Source organism: Ranitomeya variabilis, chromosome 2 (genome assembly GCF_051348905.1).
Source record: "Ranitomeya variabilis isolate aRanVar5 chromosome 2, aRanVar5.hap1, whole genome shotgun sequence".
In the NCBI taxonomy this organism is placed as follows: domain Eukaryota; kingdom Metazoa; phylum Chordata; class Amphibia; order Anura; family Dendrobatidae; genus Ranitomeya; species Ranitomeya variabilis.
Window position 1 is genome coordinate 390,399,886 of NC_135233.1, and position 22,551 is coordinate 390,422,436.

General features: G+C 48.7%; 1 protein-coding gene and 1 long non-coding RNA gene across 5 annotated transcripts in view; one reads left to right on the forward strand and one right to left on the reverse strand.

Moving 5' to 3' along the window:
• Positions 1–22,551, forward strand: part of LOC143806264 (connector enhancer of kinase suppressor of ras 2-like) — a 585,904-nt gene that overhangs the window by 115,727 nt on the left and 447,626 nt on the right. The gene's annotated exons all lie outside the window — the stretch shown is intronic.
• The window catches only part of LOC143809504 (uncharacterized), a 72,535-nt gene continuing 64,923 nt past the window's right edge, over positions 14,940–22,551 (reverse strand). The window contains exons 3-6 of one of the 2 annotated variants that reach the window (XR_013222295.1): positions 21,628–21,746; positions 19,661–20,007; positions 18,027–18,289; positions 14,940–16,681 (exon numbers count right to left, since the gene is read on the reverse strand). This is a non-coding gene — a long non-coding RNA (uncharacterized LOC143809504). Of the gene's footprint in view, positions 16,682–18,026; positions 18,290–19,660; positions 20,011–21,627; positions 21,747–22,551 lie in introns of both variants that reach the window. The other variant, XR_013222294.1, reaches the window with a different exon arrangement.

The following is a 22,551-nucleotide window of genomic DNA, read 5'->3' on the forward strand; positions in this document are numbered from 1 at the left end:
CATAGCCAATATAATAGGGGCTATAAACTGTATGTGGGTGGCCAAAGCCAATATAATGGGGGCCATAGACTGTATGTGGGGGACATAGCCAATATAAGGGGGGGGCCATAGACTGCATGTGGGGGCCATAGCCAATATAATGGGGGCCATAGACTGTATGTGGGAAGCCTTACACTGTTTATGGGGGACCATGGTCAATATATGACGGGGGTAATAGACTGTATGTGTGGGACCATAGACTGTATGTGGGTGTGCCATAGCCAATATAATGGGTTCCATAGACTGTATGCGGGGGGCCATAGCCAATATAATGGGGGCCATAAACTGTATGTGGGAAGCCTTACGCTGCCTGTGGGGGACCATAGACTGTATGTGGGGGACCATAGACTGTATGTGGGTGTGCCATAGCCAATATAATGGGGGCCATAGACTGTATGCGGGCGACACAGCCAATATAATGGGGGCCATTTTCTGTAGGCGGGGTCATAGCCAATATAATGGGGGCCATAGACTGTATGCGGGGGACATAGCCAATATAATGGGGGCCATAGACTGTATGTGGGGGATATAGCCAATATAAGGGGGGGCCATAGACTGCATGTGGGGGACATAGACAATATAAGGGGGGCCATAGACTGTATGTGGGGGACATAGCCAATATAAGGGGGGGACATAGACTGCATGAGGGGGACATAGCCTATATAATGGGGGCCATAGACTGTATGTTGGAAGCCTTACACTGTTTATGAGGGACCATAGTCAATATATGATGGGGGCAATAGACTGTATGTGGGGGGGGGGCATGGCCAATATAAGGGGGCCATAGAAATTTATAAGGGGCCAAAGCCAAGCAGGAACCATAGACAGTACGTGGGGGACATAGCTAATATAATAGGGGCTATAGACTGTATTTAGGTGGCCGAAGCCAATATAATGGGAACCATAGACTGTATGTGGGGGGCTATGGACTGTATATGAGGGTCCATAGCCAATATAATGGGGGCTATAGTCTGTATGGCACCTCCACTCCATTCATTCTCAATAGGACGGCCGGAGATAGTGGGGGCTGCGCTCAGCTGGCTCCTTTTAAGAATGAATTGAGGGGCGCATGCTTGACCTCCGATCTATGAAAAAAGAGCCTCATATTCGGGATCAGTGACCCTTCCAGCGATCAGAAAGTTATTCCTTATCCTATGAATCCTGTAGATAGGGAATTACCTCCAAACCTGGCACAATCCATTTATTATCAAGTTTTTAGCATAAATTATATTTGCTACATTTGTATCCAGCTTAGAGAAGCCTCTGTCCTCTCTTGTTGTGATGGTTTGTTACAATGTATCAGTCTGGAGGCTGTGTTACCTCCCAGAGAATTGACTCTACACCGAGCCTTCAGCTGTGAGAGGTGAAAGGTTTTCAGCCTTTGACGAAAACAATAATTTTATTCAATTATGGACAGCAAGCAGAGATCGTGAAAATATGTAGAAATGGAAACACAGACTATAATTTGTTTTTATTATTGTGTCTTTTCTTTTGGAATCGGTTCTAGTCTCAGCACTGTCCAATCCGAAGGCTGCGGGAAACTCAGGATATGAAAAACTCCTCCAAGACGGAGCGTTTCCTGAAGGATTGCACATAGCAGGCTGCGCTCGGCGTCTTCTCTGCGGATTTCACATTCTGAGCGTTTCCTCAGTGATCGGCACAAACTCGCTACATCTCTTCCCTCCTCGGAGTGGGGCTGCCGGTCGGACAGATGTATGGCAGCGCGGCGTCTATATGTAACCGTCCGGACCCCATGTGCAGCCCCTCCAGCGAGAAGCCCTGAGTGAATACATCAGCTCCGAAGACAAGGGGGCTGTCCTCAGAAGACCCCGCACGTCGCCCCGTGTAACCCTGACGCCGCTCGTATAATCAGGTTGTCAGGGCGAGAAATTTCTTCATAAATCGGATAGTAAGATATTTGTAATTAACATAATCTTCAGTCCCAACAACAAAGAAACCAAGAAGCAGAGGGAAGACATGGCGGCTGCGTATCCCCGGGACGTGTCCTCAGGATAACGGGGGTCCTATAATCCAGAGCTGATGACGAGCCCCCATATAGATGAGAACCGGGGCCAGTGAGGACCCATAAACAGCATCAGACTGGGGTGGCAAGGGCCCACCAGAAACATGGACTCTGGGGGCCACTCTTCACCTACATGCAAGTATCACATTACCCTCATTCACAGTCACCTCCGCTTCTATACTTGGTCGTGTGTTGGATAAATGGTGAGATTCTGCAAATATATTGGGCAAAGCTGCTTATGTTGGGGGGTAAATGGCTTACTCCTGCAGAGCGGCCCACCGGAGGATTGACCTGTTCACCCGAGGGCCAGTCCGAGCTTGAGCATCCAGCACAACTCCATCAGTTCATCTCCAGAGCCGCAGACTCAGGAAATCTCAATCTTCTCCATTAAATGGGAACTTGTTTCTAATTGTGCACTTATATTTCCCACAGCTGAGGATTTGTTACAATGTATCAGGGCAGATTTTTTTGTAAGAAATGTCAGGTCGCGTGGCTGATGCTCGGCCCCGTGGTCTGCAGCTGCCTCTCCATCCTCGTTGTGTGTTGGACTCTTGTCTGTAGTTTCTGCTGATTTCTCGGAGAATCTCTGAAGATTTTCTCTCCAGTTTGTCCCTGGGCCGCAGCCAATTTCTTGCGATGTTCCTCCGTTTTGTTTTTTCGTCGCCGCGTCGTTAGTTTTGCAAACTGTGAAATAGAGCGGAACAACGGGAACCTGCTCATCTCCAGCAATATCTGCAGGAAGTAATATCTGCTCTACTCCCCCACTACTGATAATAGAGGCATTCACTGTACAATTAGGGGGACCCCGGGGAGCGCAGGGGCCACAGAACCTCGGGCCCTTCTTAATTGGACGCACTGCTGCAGAAAACTAACCCTGAGATACAATGGAGAGAACATCCAGGACACAGGAACATACAGGCGAGCAACACTGCGTCTCACGACTCAGGAGCTCTGCTACATGTCAGCGAATTGTCACTTATCTCAGAGACTATGGCAGCTCAGGGCTACATATAAACCATGGGGTTCAGAGAAGGGAAGAGGGGGACATGGACCACAATGTATAAGTCGTGACTACATCAGTTATCTGCTGGTTACAATGAATTCAGTCCATGAACTAAATACAGCGCTGTGCAAAAGTGTTAGGCAGTGGTGACAAAAGGCGTCAGGGTGAGAAGCGTCATCCATAGGAGGGATAATAGGTTGCTATTATCAACTGCTAAAATACAAAGAAAAGAGAAATGCAATCCCATCAGTATCTGGAGACCGCCCGTCGCCTCCATCATCAGTATATGGTGACCGCCCATCACCTCCATCATCAATATATGGTGATCGCCAGTGACCATACTGATGATGGAGGTGGCGGGCGGTCATCAGATACTGATGATGGAGGTGATGGGTGGTAACCAGATAGTGATGATGGAGGTGACGGGCGGTCACCAGATACTGATGATGGAGGTGATGGGCGGTCACCAGATACTGATGGTATTTACATTTCTCTTTCCTTCATTTACTTTACATTTTGTTAATTGATAAAAACACACTATTATCCTTCCTATTTCTGAAAGCTTCCCACTATGCAGCATTAGTTTCACAACTGCCTAAGGCCGGCCTCACACTAGCGAGTTTTACGGACGTATGAGCGCATAAACTACGTCCGTAAAATTCGCATTACACACGGCCCAATGAATCTCTATGGCCCAGCTCCTATCTGCCGTATATTACGCATCCGTAATATACGGTCTTGTACGGCCGTAGAAAATCGCAGCATGCTGCGTTTGTCACCGTATTGCGCAAAAAAAATCGCCAATGAAAGTTTATGGGGGCGAGAAAAATACGGATTCCACACGGACCAGCAGTGTGACTTGCGAGAAATACGCAGCGGTGTTAGTGAAAAGCCGGTAATTCAATTGCCGGCTTTTAATTTCTCCTTCACAAACCCGACAGGATATGAGACATGGTTTACATACAGTAAACCATCTCATATCCCTTATTTTTTTGCATATTCCACACTACAAATGTTAGTAGTATGTATGTGCAAAATTTGGGCGCTGTAGCTGCTAAAATAAAGGGTTAAATGGCGGAAAAAAATGGCGTGGGCTCCCGCGCAATTTTCTCCGCCAGAGTGGTAAAGCCAGTGACTGAGGGCAGATATTAATAGCCTAGAGAGGGTCCATGGTTATTGGCCCCGCTGGCTACAAACATCTGCCCCCAGCCACCCCAGAAAAGGCACATCTGGAAGATGCGCCTATTCTGGCACTTGGCCACTCTCTTCCCACTCCCGTGTAGCGGTGGGATATGGGGTAATGAAGGGTTAATGTCACCTTGCTATTGTAAGGTGACATTAAGCCAGATTAATAATGGAGAGGCGTCAATTATGTCACCTATCCATTATTAATCCAATTGTATGAAAGGGTTAAAAAACACACACACACATTATTAAAAATTATTTTAATGAAATAAGCACACAGGTTGTTTTAATATTTTATTTCTCTCTCAATCCACCTGAAGACCCTCGCTTGGCAAAATAATAAACCAACAATATATATACCTTCTGATGAACTGTCACGTCCCACGAAGTAAATCCATCTGAAGGGGTTACATCAATTTACAAGCAGGAGCTGTGCTAAAGCACTCGCTCGTACCTGAAAACCCCGGGTGCTGAAAGGAAAGCTGGGTGATCTGTACTTACATTGAGTCGCGGTGAGGCGCCCTCTGCTGGATGTTCTCATGAACTGCAGCCTTGGAAAAGTTCCCACGCTCGAGTTCATGTGAGTTCATCCTGCAGAGGGCGCCTCACCGCGACTCAATGTAAGTACAGATCACCCAGCTTTCCTTTCAGCACCCGGGGTTTACAGGTACGAGCGAGTGCTTTAGCACAGCTCCTGCCTGTAAATTGATTTAACCCCTTCAGATGTATTTACTTCGTGGGACGTGACAGTTCATCAGAAGGTATGTATATTGTTGGTTTATTATTTTGCCAAGCGAGGGTCTTCAGGTGGATTGGATTGAGAGAGCAATAAAATATTAAAACAACCTGTGTGCTTATTTCATTAAAATAATTTTTAATAATGTGTGTGTGTTTTTTAACCCTTTCATACAATTGGATTAATAATGGATAGGTGACATAATTGACGCCTCTCCATTATTAATCTGGCTTAATGTCACCTTACAATAGCAAGGTGACATTAACCCTTCATTACCCCATAACCCACCGCTACACGGGAGTGGGAAGAGAGTGGCCAAGTGCCAGAATAGGCGCATCTTCCAGATGTGCCTTTTCTGGGGTGGCTGGGGGCAGATGTTTGTAGCCAGGAAGGCCAATAACCATGGACCCTCTCTAGGCTATTAATATCTGCCCTCAGTCACTGGCTTTACCACTCTGGCGGAGAAAATTGCGCGGGAGCCCACGCCAATTTTTTCCGCCATTTAACCCTTTATTTTAGCAGCTACAGCGCCCAAATTTTGCACATACATACTACTAACATTAGTAGTGTGGAATATGCAAAAAAAAGGGGGATATGAGATGGTTTACTGTATGTAAACCATGTCTCATATCCTGTCGGGTTTGTGAAGGAGAAATGAAAAGCCGGCAATTGAATTACCGGCTTTTCACATATATCGCGCTGAATTAAATATAAATACAGAATATATATATATATGCGTCTCAATGACATATATATATATATATATACTGTATATATTTTTTAACGAACATTTGAGCACATGAATCCATTAGATGTCGGTTTTGCAAGCCTGCGAGAAAATATCGAAGTACGGATGCCATACGGATTACATACGGAGGATGCCATGCGCAAAATACGCTGACACACCCTGCCTACGGATGACATACGGACCACTATTTTGGGGACTTTTCTGCGTATTACGGCCGGAAAAAACGGACCGTATTTTTATACGCTGAGTGTGAGGCCGGCCTAATGCTTTTGCGCAGTACAGTTTATCACCAGCACAAATGGAAGACTTTTTAATCTCACCGTCTAAACTGATACATTGTAACAAATCCTCAGCTGTAGATAGTATGAGGTTAGAATTCACTTCAATTTTATCCAATTAGAAATATGTAGAGTAACAAGGTCGCTCCGGTGAACAGAACTGTGAATACAATGATATTGTGATATGGAAGGATTAGTAAATGCGGAGTCCTCGCCCTGTGAGCAGTGGAGCGGAGCTCTATGGGGACTGCAGCCGTCTCATTGCTGAATCTCTATCGCGGCCTAAGATACATGTGATAACCAATGGGGAAAATTGGGGTTTATTCGGTGTTACATAATGAAATCTCTTTGTTTCCGATAGTTTTAAAATAATTTACTTATTGGTCAAGCAAAAAGCAGAAATAAAACCAATGGCAACAATACGAGTCTGTGTGAATCTTGTAGAGGTTATTCCCTGACAGTTTATCGTGTGGCTTAAAAGACATTTTTCTATCAGAAATATGATCACAGATTTAATAAGGACAGTAAAAATAAATATATATAAATATTAGCATTGTAAAGCCAATAAAACCGTGGGTTAATAATAATAATAATAATAATAATAATTTTAGTTATTAATAATATTGTGGATTTTATATCTATACGTTGATTTTTTTCCCCCTATATTTCTACCTTTAGTTTTATTTCTATTTTTTTACTTGGCCAATAAATAGATAAAAAGATTTCCTAATACTCGGGATGGCGCCCAATAAACTCCAATTCCCCCCTCCTCATTCTCCAGTTTAGATTCACTAACAGCAAACTGGGATCTTGAAAATTGTAGCAAATAAAGCACCAAGTGTAGAAGTTGCAGAACTTTCCATAATGCAATGATTGATGCAATGATTGCGATTTATTTACGTCCTGGGTCAATGAATAATGTGTTTTCTATTGGAGATATATCCGGATGAGTGGGGTCTGCACTCTGCTCTACATGCAGGGGGGAGCGGAGGCTTCCAGGGCACGTCAGTGAGTTACAGAGAATAATCTACATCGGCGTCCATGTTCATTTCACACCTGAAAACCATCTCCGGAGAGCTGACGGCTGAGCCTGGCGCTGCCAGCTCGGATTAGCAGACGGGCGGCTTGTGGCTCCTTACACTTCGCCAGGGGACAATAAAATGTATTTTGCTGCTGAGACTGAAGCTGAAGCCAATTTATTCCAGTCTGTGAATATAATTTCTACTTCTTTATGTCAAATGGAGAGAGGGGGAGGGGCACAGAGCTGGATGGCGGTCATGGGAGGGGGCATGGTGTCGGATGGCAGGCAGGGGAAGGGGCACGGTGTCGGATGGCAGGCAGGGGAGGGGGCATGGTGTCGGATGGCAGGCAGGGGAGGGGTGCATGGTGCCGGTTGGCGGTCAGGGGAGGGGAGCATGGTGCCGGATGGCGGTCAGGGGAGGGGGCATGGTGTCGGATGGCAGGCAGGGGAGGGGTGCATGGTGCCGGATGGCGGTCAGGGGAGGGGTGTATGGTGCTGGATGGCGGTCAGGGGAGGGGAGCATGGTGCCGCATGGCAGTCAGGGGGGCATGGTGCCGGATGGCAGTCAGGGGAGGGGGCATGGTGCTGTATGGTGGTCAGCGGAGGGGGGCATGGTGTCGGATGGCGGTCAGGGGAGGGGGGCATGGTGCCAGATGGTGGTCAGGGGAGGGGGGCATGGTGCCGGATGGCTGTCAAGGGAGGGGGGTATGGTGCCGTACGGCGGTCAGGGAAGGGGGACACGATGCTGGATTGCGGTCAGAGGAGGGGGACATGTGCTTCCTCCTTAGTGCCCTGGCTCCAGTCCCCCTCCTGTGCCTCCTCCGCAGTGCCCAGGCTCCAATTGCTCCTCATGTGCCTCCTCCTTAGTGCCCTGGCTCTAGTTGCTCCTCATGTGCCTCCTCCACAGTGTCCTGGCTCTAGTTGCTCCTCATGTGCCTCCTCCGCAGTGCCCTGGCTCCAGTCGCCCCTCATGCGCCTCCTCCTTAGTGTCCTGGCTCCAGTCGCCCCTCATGTGCCTCCTCCTTAGTGTCTGGCTCCATTTGCCCCTCATGTGCCTCCTCCTTAGTGCCCTGGCTCCAGTCGCCCCTCATGCGCCTCCTCCTTAGTGTCCTGGCTCCAGTCGCCCCTCATGTGCCTCCTCCTTAGTGTCTGGCTCCATTTGCCCCTCATGTGCCTCCTCCTTAGTGCCCTGGCTCCAGTCGCCCCTCATGCGCCTCCTCCTTAGTGTCCTGGCTCCAGTCGCCCCTCATGTGCCTCCTCCTTAGTGCCCTGGCTCCATTTGACCCTCATGCGCCTCCTCCTTAGTGCCCTGGCTCCAATTGCTCCTCATGTGCTTTCTCCTTAGTGTCCTGGCTCCAGTTGCCCCTCGTGCTTCCTCCTTAGTGCCCAGGCTCCAGTTGCTCCTTATGTGCCTCCTCCTTAGTGTCCTGGCTCCAGTTGCCCCTCATGTGCTTCCTCCTTAGTGCACAGGCTCCAGTTGCTCCTAATGTGCCTCCTCCTTAGGGTCCTGGCTCCAGTTGCCCCTCATGTGCTTCCTCCTTAGTGCACAGGCTCCAGTTGCTCCTTATGTGCCTCCTCCTTAGTGTCCTGGCTCCAGTCGCCCCTCATGTGCCTCCTCCTTAGTGTCTGGCTCCATTTGCCCCTCATGTGCCTCCTCCTTAGTGCCCTGGCTCCAGTTGCTCCTTATGTGCCTCCTCCTTAGTGTCCTGGCTCCAGTCGCCCCTCATGTGCCTCCCTCCTTAGTGTCTGGCTCCATTTGCCCCTCATGTGCCTCCTCCTTAGTGCCCTGGCTCCAGTTGCTCCTTATGTTTCTCCTCCTTAGTGTCCTGGCTCCAGCCGCTCCTCATGTGCTTTCTCCTTAGTGTCTGGCTCCAGTCGCCCCTCATGTACCTCCTCCTTAGTGCCCTGGCTCCATTTGACCCTCATGTGCCTCCTTCATAGTGCCCAGGCTCCAATTGCTCCTCATGTGCTTTCTCCTTAGTGTCCTGGCTCCAGTTGCCCCTCATGTGCCTCCTCCTTAGTGCCCAGGCTCCAGTCGCCCCTCATGTACTTTCTCCTTAGTGCCCTGGTTCCAGTTGCCCCTCATGTGCCTCCTCCGCAGTGCCCAGGCTCCAGTCGCCCCTCATGTGCTTCCTCCTTAATGCCCAGGTCCCATTATTCCTGTAGTGACGCGCTCTATTAAATCTTTCTAAAGACAAAAGTTGTGAAATATGATGAATCTTCGTCGTCTCCAGAATAATGTATCGTCAGCTCATTTCTGCCTTTACAATTCAGGGCGACTCTGCGCTGGATGTCGCTGATTCATTTCCTCTCGTTGGTTATTTAATCTGTTTTCCTTGAGATGTCGGATGGTTAAAAGCTCTGATTGCTGTGACAACCATGATAATTAATGTGCAGTTGTCATAGCTTCACCCCTAATTAGCATAATTAATCCCTTGTGGGAGGGGCTAAGATTGGTTACGTTATTGCATTTATTCATCCTTATAATGCATTCGGTGCCAGAGGTAGAAATACATGGGTGTTGTCTTGTAGAAACAGCACCACATCTGGTTGTGCGTGGTATGGAGATGCAATACCTGACACAACCTGTGGACAGGGGTGGCGCTGTTTCTAGAAATAAGCAGCCTTGTTTTTCTCTTCCTTGTTATTGATGTGCCCCCATTGTCTCATTCTCACGGGTGCTATAGAAGATTCTTTGACAATAAATACGATTTTTTTGTCTGGGAAACATATTGCCAGGCTCCTGGAACGATCTTCCTTCCAGCTCCAAACAGACTGCTGAATGTGCACCAGCTGCCAGCCGCAGACATGACTTATAAATTACACACTAAAAATATCAAAAAGATTAGAGGTGACCTAATTTTCTCCAACAGCCGAAAGATAATCCCGCGTCTCAGTGTTTGTTCATCTTATAAGCAACGACGAAGCCGAGAGCGGCCGATCCCGGAGTTATTACATCTGAAGACTTCAGTGCTGCAGAGCGACCATGGCACCCGGTGCTCTGCATAATGCACCTCCATACGGTTCTGATGGGGATATATAGCCGGGTCCTCACTCCAAAGTGTCCCAGGAGCGGATATACCCACGATAACGCCAGTCCGCATGTTCCTGGTAGAAGCAGCACAGCTAGAGTCCTAGGTCCCCGATGCAAAATATGGACCTGCCCCCCACATGTTGGGCAGATGTATGGGCCCTTGTACAGTTCTAAATCCTATGAACTGCCTTTTTAAGGTCATGCCACAACATCTCTATCGGATTAAGGTCAGGGCTACGACTAGGCCACTCCAAAGTCTCAGTTATGTTTTTCTTAAGCCATTCAGAGGTGGACTTGCTGGTTGGTTTTGGATCATTGTACTGCTGCATAACCCAAGTGCACTTCAGCCTGAGGTCAAGAAGAGATGACCAAACATTCTGCTTTTGGATTTTTTGGGAGGCAGCAGAATTCATGGTTCCATTTACCACAGCAAGTCTTCCAGGTCCTGAAGCAGCAAAACAGCCCCAAACCGTCACACTACCACCACCACCATATTTTACTGTTGGTATGCTGTTCCTTTTCTGAAATGCTGTGTTACTTCTACACTAGATGTAATGGGATATACAGTTTTGTCTCATCAGTCCACAGAGTATTCTCCCAAAAGTCTTGGGGATCATCAAGATGTTTTCTGGCAAAACTCATGCCGGCTATTTTTTCCCAGGCTCTTTCTTATGATAGAGTCATGATGAACACTGAACTTAACTGAGGCAAGTGAGGCCTGCAGTTCTTTGGATGTTGTTGTGGGGTCCTTTGTGACCTCTTGGATGAGTCATCGCTGCACTATTGGGGTAATTTTGGTCTGTTGGCCACTCCTGGGAAGGTTCACTACTGTTTCATGTTTTCTCCATTTGTGGATACTGGCTCTCACTGTGGTTCGCTGGAGTCCCAAAGCTTTAGAAATGGCTTTATATAACCTTTTCCGGACTGATAGATCTCAATTACTTTGTTTCTTATCTGTTTTAGAATTTCTTTGTATAGCGGCATGATTTCTAGCTTTAGAGGATCTTTTAGTTTACTTCACTTTGTCAGGCAGTTCCCATTTAAGTGATTTCTTGATTGAGAACAGGTGTGTCAGTAATCAGGCCTGCATGTGGCTAGGGAATGTGAACTCCGCTTCCCAAAGAGGTGATAAACCACAGTTAGGGTGAGTGTCCACGGTAAGTAAACGCTGCGTGATTGACGCTGCAGCGTCAAACACGCAGCGTCCAGATGTTCCAGCATAGTGGAGGGGATTTTGTGAAATCCCGTGTCCACTATGCGTGGAAACCCGCACGCGGCGGGCCTGCGACTCCGGATATGCTGCGCGTCTTTTCAGATCGCAGCATGTCCGTGCTACCTGCGGCGACGCTGCGGCGACGCAGGTAATATCACAGGGCCCTATGGCGAGGGGTGCGATGATCTCGGATGTGTACAGTACACATCCGGCATGATCGCGTCCCAGAAAGGGGGCGGGGCTTATCGCCGAGCGGCTTCGCCGCTGCGGCGATACCGCCGGCCATCCTGAGCGTGGACACGCACCCTTACTTTATGTTTGAAAGGGAAGGGAAGGGGGGGGGAAATCACTTTTTCACATAGGGCCTGTAGGTTTGGATTTCTTTTTCCCTTAATATTAAAGACCTTCATTTGAAAACTGCATTTTGTGGTTAGTTGTGTTATCTTTGTCTAATATTTCCTTTTGTTTGTTGATCTGAAACATTTAAGTGTGACAAACATGCAAAAGAATAGGAAATCAGGAGGGGGACAAACACTTTTTCACACCACTGTATATCCCCCATCCTGGTATATATGTCTCCCATTCTGCCATATATATAATATACCGTATTTTCCGGCGTATAAGACGACTTTTTAACCCCCGAAAATCTTCTTAAAAGTCGGGGGTCGTCTTATACGCCGGGAATCGACTTGTACGCCGGTGTATATGGTGGGTGGGGAGGGGGAGTGATCCTGATGACGAGGGGGCGTCTCACAGGAAAGTGAGTAATCCCCATTACCTTATCCTAGCGGTGCAGCGTGGGGGTGTCAGTGCTGGGAGCGGCGGCGGCTGCTGTGTTCTGGTGCGGCGGCTCCTCTTCTGTGTGGGGCCTCTGTGCTGTGAGGTGGCGGCGGCAGCGGCGTATCTTTATCCAGTTGGGGCTCCTCCGGCATCTCCTTAGCCCTGGAGGCCCCGCCGCAACTCCATCGGTGCAATGTGGTGGCCTCCGGGAAAATGGCCGCTGCTCAGATTCAGATCTCGTGTCCCGAGATTTCGGGACGAGATCTGAATCTGAGCAGCGGCCATTTTCCCGGAGGCCACCGCATCGCACCTATTGAGCTGCCTCCGGGAAAATGGCCGCTGCATTGCACTCATGGAGTTGCGGCGGGGCCTCCAGGGCTAAGGAGATGCCGGAGGAGCCCCAACTGGATAAAGATATGCCGCCGCCACCGCCACCGCACAGCACAGAGCCCCCACACAGAAGAGGAGCCGCCGCACCAGAGCACAGCAGCCGCCGCACCAGAGCACAGCAGCCGCCGCCGCCACTCCCAGCACTGAGACCCCCACGCTGCACCGCTACGATAAGGTAATGGGGGATACTCACTTTCCTGTGAGACGCCCCCTCGTCATCAGGATCACTCCCTCCCCCCCCCCCCAAAAGGCACATATTCACCGGCCCTATAAGACGACATAGGGTGTATAAGAAGACCCCCGACTTTTAAGAAGATTTTATATTTTAACTGGTAAAGTTGGGGGGTCGTCTTATACGCCCAGTCGTCTTATACGCCGGAAAATACGGTATATCTCTATCCCGCTGTAACAGGCCAGATTAACCCCCCGCCCAGAATATACATGGAGTTAAAGTGGCCTAGGCCAGTTTATGCCCCTCTGGGCCAGTATATACCCTGGGTATATTATGGCCTAGGCCAAACTATACCCCGGGGTATAAATTGGCCTAGGCCAGATTATACCCTTCCGGGTCAGAATATACCCCAGCTGCTGTAGAGCAGATTTTTTAGGCTTTTGAGAACCATTGCGTGATATACTCAATAACAGAGCCCAAGGCAGCACACGGGTCCCAGGCAGAACACGGGGCCCTAGGTAGCACATGGGAGGCAGAGACAGTGCACAGGGCCCCAGGCAGCGCACAGGGCCCCAGGCAGCGCACTGGGCCCCAGGCAGCGCACAGGGCCCCAGGTAGCACACAGGGTGCCAGGCAACGCACAGGACCCCAGGCAGCACACAGTGGCCCCAGGCAGCACATGGGGGGGAGAGACAGCGAACGGGGCCCCAGGCAGCACACGAGGGCCCCAGACAGCACACAGGGGCCCCAGGCAACGCACAGGGCACCAGGCAGCGCACAGTGGCCCCAGGCAGCATACAGGGGCCCCTGGCAGCGCACAGGGCCCCAGGCAGCACACAAAGCCCCAAACAGCATACAGTGGCCACAGGCAGCACATGGGGGCAGAGAATATCACTCAATCCTGTGCGATGTCTGTGGCCCCTGTGTAATGTCTGGGGCCCCCGTACGCTGCTTGTGGCCCCTGTACACTGCCTGGGACCCCGTTCGCTGTCTCTGCCCCCTGTGTACTGCCTGGGGCCCTATGCGCTGCCTGGGGCCCCCATGTGCTACCTGGTGCCCCGTGTACTGCCTGGGGCCCTGTGTACTGCCTGAGGCCCCGGTGTACTGCCTGGGACCCCGTTCGCTGTCTCTGCCCCCCGTGTGCTGCCTGGGGCCCCGTTCGGTGTCTCTGCCTTTCCATGTGCTGCCTGGGACCCCGTTCGTTCGCTGTCTCTGCCCCCTGTACGCTGCCTGGGGCCCCGTTCTTGAGTATATCACTCAATCCTGTGCGATGTCTGGTGCCCCAGTGCCATGTCTGGGGACCCTTGCGCTGTCTGGGGCCCCATGCGCTGTCTGCCCCCCTGTGCACTGCCCGGGGCCCCTGTGCACTGACTGAGGCCCCATTGTTAGGTAAATCACTCAATGGTTCTCAAAAGCATGAAAAATCTGATCTACAGCAGCTGGGGTATATTCTGGCCCAGAGGGGTATAAACTGGTCTAGTCCAATTTATACCCCAGGGTATAGTTTGACCACTTTAACCTCTGGTATATTCTGGGTGGGGAGGTCTATCTGGCCTGTAACACCGGTATATATGACTCCCATCCTGGGCTCCATCCTGGTATATATGACTCCCATCCTGGGCCCCATCCCGGTATATATGACTCCCATCCTGGGCCCCATCCTGGTATATATGCCCCATGTTCTTCTGCTGCTATTTAATGCATACAAAATAAACGATTCTTCTTGCCCCTGCTCCAACACTGCATGGCGTCCTCTTTAGCCGGCAGCTGACTTTAGCGCACAAGCAACGGGTAGCGCCTGATGTCACTGCCAATCGCCCCCACTGACGTGCCTCTGATTGGCCGGCAGCATGTATTGCTGTTCAAGGACCCGGTGGGTCTCTGTGCGTCAATGCATTTCAGCTGAATGTGCATTATCGGGTGCACATCCATTGCTGAAATAGGCGCCGGGGGTCCCCCCTCCCGCATGGGCCCAGTCACGGTCACACACTCTGCAACTGCGATCGTTACACCCCTTCCTGATACTACTGTGAGCAGCCTTTGCGGTCTAAACCTGCTCCCATAGCTGCAGCATCTATGTACTTGAATTTTAGGCTGGGAAGGGCGCAATAACCATATGCAGCATGCTGAGATTTTTTTCTCGCACCCATTGAGTTGCATTGGCGAGTCTCATCCATTGGTCAGAGTGCAGTGTGAGGTTTTCTTGTGTTGCACTCGTCCGGTTTTGTAAAGATTATAAGGGATAACTCAGGAGACTCTTTGCATGGAACAAGACAACTACAGGACACAGTTTAATAAGTGGTAAAGTCTATATTATCACACGGTGATTCAAACAGGTGCAGAGAGATTAACTCAAGTCCACAACACTTGGTGTAAATATTAAACGCAGCTTAACAGTCTATAGGAAACTTCAGAGGAAAATGCAATCACGCAGAAAGTCTATTAAGCACAATTATTCTTGAGAATACTTGACACGAATAAGTCCTTGTTTAGTCCAAACACAGATAGATATGCTTATAAGGCAGTTCAAATAATATCTTAGCACAACCAGGGAGGCCTGGGTAAAAGTCTCAGGATTAAGCAGAGCAGCAACAGCTTACATGTCCAGCAAATGCAGATGGAAACAAACACAAGCAGCCAGATGGAGGATTACTGGAAACCGATGTATGCAGCAGAAACTCAGAGCTGAGTAGCAGGATCTCCACACAGGTTCACAGGAGCAGGTGCAGGTGCAAAGCCAGGCAGTCGCCAGGAGCTGGATGCAAGGCAGAATACTCTAGCACAGACTAAAGGTTGGGGTGGAGTAATATAGCAGGAAGACACAGTGCACATGAGACCAAAGACGCCATCTTGGAAAAGGGCAGTAATGCACAAAAGGTAATCAAAATGTTCAGAGTCCTGACAGGTTTTTACCCCAATGTGAGCGAACCCTAACGCTGCTCCCGCAGATCATTCTTTCTGTTCTCAGTGTCTTCATTCATCTGACAACTCCCAGTATCGGGCATTGAGCCTGGGTTTTGGAGTCGTGTATTGGGGCCAGACATTAGAGCCAAACACTGGGGCCGGAGGTTGGGGCCAGGCGTAGGGGCTGGGCATCGGGGCCGGGCGTTGGAGCTGGCCATTGGGGCCAGGCATTTGGGCCGGTCATTGGAGTTGGGCATTGGAGCTGGGCATTGGAGTTAAGCATTGGGGCCTGGCATCGGAGCCAGTCGTTGGAGCCGGGCATTGGAATTGGGCATTGGGGCCGGGCGTGGGAAGCAGGCATTGGGGCCAGGCATTGGAGCTGGAGATTGGGGTCTGGCTTGAGGCCAGGCATTGGGGTCGAGCATTGAGGACAGGCATTGAAGTTGGGCATTGGGGCCAGGCATTGGAGCCGGGCATTGGGGTTGGGGGTTGGGGCCGAGCATTGGAGCCAGGCATTGGGGTTGGGTCTGGGCATTGGGGTTGGGCGCTGGAGCTGGGCACTGGGGGTTAGGCGTGGGAAGTGGGCATTGGGATCGGGCATTGGAGCAGGGCATTGGGGTCGGGCATTGAGGCCAGGCATTGGGGTCGGGCATTGAGGTCAGGCATTGGAGTTGGGCATTGGGGCCAGGCGTTGGAGCAGGGCATTGGAGCCGAGCATTGGAATTGAACATTGGGGCCAGGTGTGGGAGCCGGGCATTGGGGCTGGGCATTGGGGTTGGGAATTGGGGCCAGGCATTGAAATTGGGCATTGGGTCCAGGCATTGGAGTTGGGCATTGGAGCCAGGCATTGGGGTCGGGCTTTGGAGCCGGGCATTGGGTCTGGGCATTGGGGTCCGGCATTGGAGCCAGGCATTCGGTCCGAGCATTGGAGTTGGGCATTGGGTCCGGGCATTGGGGTCGGGCTTTGGAGCCGGGGAATTGGGTCCAGGCATTGGGCCCGGGCATTTCTCTTGTGTGGGGTGGGGACTGTAGCGTGTTTGGATTGTTCTCACTTCCAGTCTGTTCCTGTGATAATTGCTGTTTTTTGCACCCGCATACAGAACGCGTTTTTACCTTCTCATTAGAGCCGCGTCGTCTTCTCCCAGACACTTTTAGCTGCAATAAATATGTACAGTAATTAGGTGATTAGCTCTGATTTGCATACGTGGAGTCATGGCTGCCAACAGTCTCCAGCATCTCCATCCATCGCTCGGTCTGTGCCACTCCTGACGTCTGGAGCTGCGGATCCGTCATCAGTAATTACAGAGGGGGTAATTATCATTTTCCTGCATAAACTATCCTAATCCCTTATCAGTGACTGACGTGAAGTGTAGGTGTGAATGTCACTTTATGCCGGGCGCATGCAGAACCCATTCAGGAGACTGACAATGGTGAGAATATTAACAATCACGGCCGGTAGGTCGGAGGTTATGGCAGGTTATGCCCAGGAGCCTCGAGATTATTGAGTACATAAGCAGACCTGTCACCTGCCATAAACGTCCTTTTCTTTACCCGATGTAAAAGCCGCTGTTCTCCTGAATCCGGAGATGTTTTTCTTTTCTTCCTGCGTCTCTCCGTTCCTGAGATATGGCCTTCTTTTTCCTGTATATTAATCTAGTTTTTTATCCAACTGGGTGTGGTAAGCAAGAATACGCCCACATTAAACTGTTTAAGACCATACCCAGTTGGCGAAAATGACTAGACTGACCTACAGGAAGAGAAGGCGATTTCTCAGGACTGGAGAGGAGTAGAGACAAAAGGATCACGGCGCCGGATTCAGGAGAACGGCGGCTTTTACACCAGATATTAAAATGACATATTTATAGAGAATGCCAGGTCCTCATTGTGCTGTAATAATAATAATAATATGCTTGTACTGTCCTGAATGTGAACATCAATCATAATCATTACAGGGTCAGCTCGCCATTCTTTACACTTCCATTATTTTTCTCTCTCTTTGGTCTCTTCCTCCAGATTCTGGTTTCTGGCAGGGCTGTGATGTCATTGTGGGCGGAGCTAGGCATGCTAACCAATGTGATGTCATCATGGCTGAGAGGGGTTCAGAGTGCGGCAGAAACTCACTCTGTGCCCCAAGCTGTGGACCCCACTGTCTCCGTAGGGCAGAAAGGGAGACCCTTGGGCCCCTCAGCCCCTGGGGTCACAGGCTGACAGGGAGTAACGAAGCCTTTGAGGGATTATCCAGTGCATGTCACCATCTGCTGAGAAGGAATGTGAGCGGCTGTGGCCCCCGGCTCCGTCCCGCTGAGCGGTGGGACTGGAGATGCCCCCTATAGTACATCTGCGTACATACAAGGACCCCCACTGCCAGGCAGCTGCATCACGTTCCCTCCGTTATTACCCACAGCCTCAGTCTCACCATGGCTGCAGCGAGGCCGCCGCTCCCTTCTGTGATTCCCACAATGAGTTTTTGGGGAGTTTTTATTAAAATAATGCAAATTACCTATTTTATTCAGATGGCCTGAAAATCAGCAACATCAAAAACTCCCCGGAAATCTGAACGTGGGAATATAGGATGGCGCTTTATAACATTTCTGGCTGCACTTCCTGCCATTCCAGTGGAGAATTAAAGGCTCCAGACATTCCGCTCCATTAGGGTTTGGCCGCCGTCCAGAATCTGCCGGAACCTGAAACTTCACCAGGGTCGAAGCGGTAAGAGCCGCTATAACATCATAATCCATAATGATGTAATAAAGACGACTGCACCTGCAGAGGCGACAACACAGACTGCGGAGTACAGGATCAGGAATGTATGTACACAGAGACTGCACCAGCAGAATAGTGAGTGCAGCTCTGGAGTATAATACAGGATGAAACTCAGGATCAGTAATGTAATGTATGTACACAGTGACTGCACCAGCAGAATAGTGAGTGCAGTTATGGGGTATAATACAGGATGTAACTCAGGATAAGTAATGTAATGTATGTACACAGAGACTGCACCAGCAGAATAGTGAGTGCAGCTCTGGAGTATAATACAGGATGAAACTCAGGATCAGTAATGTATGTACACAGTGACTGCACCAGCAGAATAGTGAGTGCAGCTCTGGGTATAATACAGAATGTAACTCAGGATCAGTAATGTATGTATAGAGTGACTGCACCAGCAGAATAGTGAGTGCAGCTCTGGGTATAATACAGGATGTAACTCAGGATCAGTAATGTAATGTATGTACACAGTGACTGCACAGGCAGAATAGTGAGTGTAGCTCCGGAGTATAATACAGGATGTAACTCAGGATCAGTAATGTAATGTATGTACACAGTGACTGCACCAGCAGAATAGTGATTGCAGCTCTGGGGTATAATACAGGATGTAACTCAGGATCAGTAATGTAATGTATGTACACAGTGATTGCACCAGCAGAATAGTGAGTGCAGCTCTGGGGTATAATACAGGATGTAACTCAGGATCAGTAATGTATGTACACAGTGACTGCACCAGCAGAATAGTGAGTGCAGCTCTGAAGTATAATACAGGATGTAACTCAGGATCAGTAATGTAATGCATGTACAGAGTGACTGCACCAACAGAATAGTGAGTGCAGCTCTGAAGTATAATACAGGATGTAACTCGGGATCAGTAATGTAATGTATGTACACAGTGACTGCACCAGCAGAATAGTGAGTGCAGCTCTGGAGTATAATACAGGATGTAACTCAGGATCAGTAATGCATGTACACAGTGACTGCACCAGCAGAATAGTGAGTGCAGCTCTGAAGTATAATACAGAATGTAACTCAGGATCAGTAATGTAATGCATGTACACAGTGACTGCACCAACAGAACAGTGAGTGCAGCTCTGAAGTATAATACAGGATGTAACTCAGGATCAGTAATGTAATGCATGTACACAGTGACTGCACCAACAGAACAGTGAGTGCAGCTCTGGAGTATAATACAGGATGTATCTCAGGATCAGTAATGTAATGCATGTACACAGTGACTGCACCAGCAGAATAGTGAGTGCAGCTCTGAAGTATAATATAGGATGTAACTCAGGATCAGTAATGTAATGTATGTACATAGTGACTGCACCAGCAGAATAGTGACTGCAGCTCTGGATATATACTCACAGGATGGGGGTCTCTATTATTTGGGCTTTCTCCATTAGTCTCCTTTTCTTCCAGGCTGCTGCTGTCCTTATTCTTGGTGCATCCTTGGTGTCTCTGATCCTTAGTATTAGAATATTCTGGTCCTGTCTTGCTGTATATTTGCTGTCTTGGTGGAAGGGTCTTCAGTTCCTCGGTGACAGCGCCAATAAGTCACCCTGGACGGGTAAATAGCGGTTCTATCTGGGTGATACAGATGACTGCACCTGTCAGCGCTGGGGCTCGGACATGGACTGAGAATCTCGTGCTTCTTGGCTTTTCCTCAAGTTGTTGTTCATCTCATTTCTCCGAGCCGACTGCAGAGATTTCTGCTGCTATAAATGAAGTGAAGTAATTTAGGTCTCTGACTACAGAAAAAGCTGATTACATGGTGGTCAGTGCATATAGTCACACATAGACACAGTGTATAAATATATATACTCACAGCACTGCTCTCCTGCAGTATGTTATCTGTGGTGTTACATAGGACTGCAGGTGACATCTACTACATTTTCTGCATTCAGATAGATATCACTGTGTTATCTGTGATGTTACATAGGACTGCAGGTGACATCTACTACATTACCTGCACTCAGATAGATATCACTGTGCTATCTGTGGTGTTACATAGGACTGCAAGTGACATCTACTACATTATCTGTACTCAGAGAGTTATTACTGTGTTATCTGTGATGTTACATAGGACTGTAGGTGACATCTACTACATTTTCTGTCCTCGGAGTGTTATCATTGTGTTATCTGTGGTGTTACATAGGACTGCAGGTGACATCTACTACATTATCAGTACTCATCGTTATCACTGTGTTATCTGTGGTGTTACATAGGTCTGCATGTGACATCTACATTATCTGTAGAGAGTTATCACTTATATGTGGGGTTACATGGGACTTCAGGTAATAAGGGGTTGGTGTCTCATTACTGTGCCACTGATTGATCAGTGATTATTTCTGGACTAATCGCCTATGCAGCATCAATAGTAAAAAGATCTAATGTTACAAATAATAATAATAAAATTATTACTACTACTACTATACATATTCTACAATACCCGATGCGTTAGAATCGGGCCATCATCTAGTAATTCTATAAATATAGAAGTGAAATCCGCGATGTCTCGTGATTATTCCCAGTGTTCTTCTGGTGTTCTGAGACTAATTTCCGGGGGTCTCGGATGGTGTATTTGGGGCATTGGGCTGTGGACATGAGGTAAATGTATAAGAATTATAATACGGGATAAGCATAGTATTTATTGCCTCTGATTCAACGCTCGCAACCCCATGTAAAATGAGAGTCATCATTGTAGAAAGAAATCTCCAATACTTTGTAAGATACTTTGCAGCCTTTTTCTGTCAATTACACTCTTGATTCTTCCGATCTCTTATTTCTCGCAGCTGTTTGTTACAATGTATCAGTCTCGACTGAGCTGCGCACTGCAGTGACACATTGTAACAGATGCAGCAGTGATGCTGAGAGTTTTGCTCCATGTAATATATTCATGTCCTACTCCTCAGCTCTGTGGCTGTGTCCCTATGTGGAGGGGCCCGGAGTCCTGCTCATTCAGAGCTTCCTGGTTCATGAATATAATGTGAGGACTGATAATTACACAGTCACAGCAATGGCTAATGTAACTCTGTATGCAATGTATCTTGTGCTGCTTGGAAAGCTGGGTTATTAACCCTTCAGGCTTCGCCATCACCCTGCACGAATGTCTCTGCTTAAGGTTTCGGGTCAAATAAGAAAGGATCTTTTCGTGCAGAGAGAGATGAAGACAATTAAATCCGGAGAACGCGTCCTATTATCCCAGCGTCTCGGCTCAGCCGGTCACAGGGCCGCTCGCCTACGTGTGATGATTGCAGCAGACTGGCGGAGTCATGTGACCGCTGCAATGAGTCACCGGGAGCGCTGGGCAACCCTGCCTCTTATAATACCACCTTTATGAGCTCGGCGGGTGTACGGGAATCTCCTCCGAGCCCAGCGCCCGGATCACAACTGCAGAAATCAACTTCAGCATCAGGAATAAACACGGAGCTTGCATGTTGTGTAAACAGGTCTGCAAAAAAGACATCAAAAATACATAAATTAGCATCTCTGTATAAAAGGGATGGAAGAACCCAACCGCAGTATGTAGAAAATGAACCATCCATTGACAGCAGGTAAACAACACAGCCCCATCAGGTGCTTGGACTGGCTGACAATAATACTGCCATACAAAGCTGATATAAAAGCCCCACACATGACTCATATAATCATGTCTTTCAATGTGCAAAATTAGTGCAAACATACAATGTCACCAAAATGGCAACTTACTGCTGAACTAATGCCACCATATAGTGCATAATATTGCATTACTCGGACCTTGCACTGGTTCCATCTGGCATCCATATAATATAGTAAAAATAATACATTATCGTCTAAGAATAATAAAACCTACAACTCCAATCCAAAAAAAGTCGAGAAGTTGTGAAATGTAAAGAAACAAAAATGCAGTGATCTGGAAATCTCGTATCACCGTATTTTATTCCCAACAGATCGCAGAACAGATCAGAAAGTGAACGTTGGACATTTCTCCATTTCATTAAAAAAATGATCCCCCATTGTGCCTAGGCCTTCTCTACCATTATCGACAGGCCGTGTCAACCAGGGGTTAATCGGCCATGTTGGGATCTCTGGGAGTCTGGGTTCACAGTTGAGCTCGGTTTGCCACTCTTAACCTCTTTATAAGTTGGGTCCTCATTGAAACCCATGTCAGAGCTAGCTTATGCTGCATGGCTTGGAGGAGAGGTGTTTATATGAGATGGAGTTTGGAGGAGTTATCTGTGACTGTTGTATGGGTTTTGTAAGTGTGGTAATTCCCT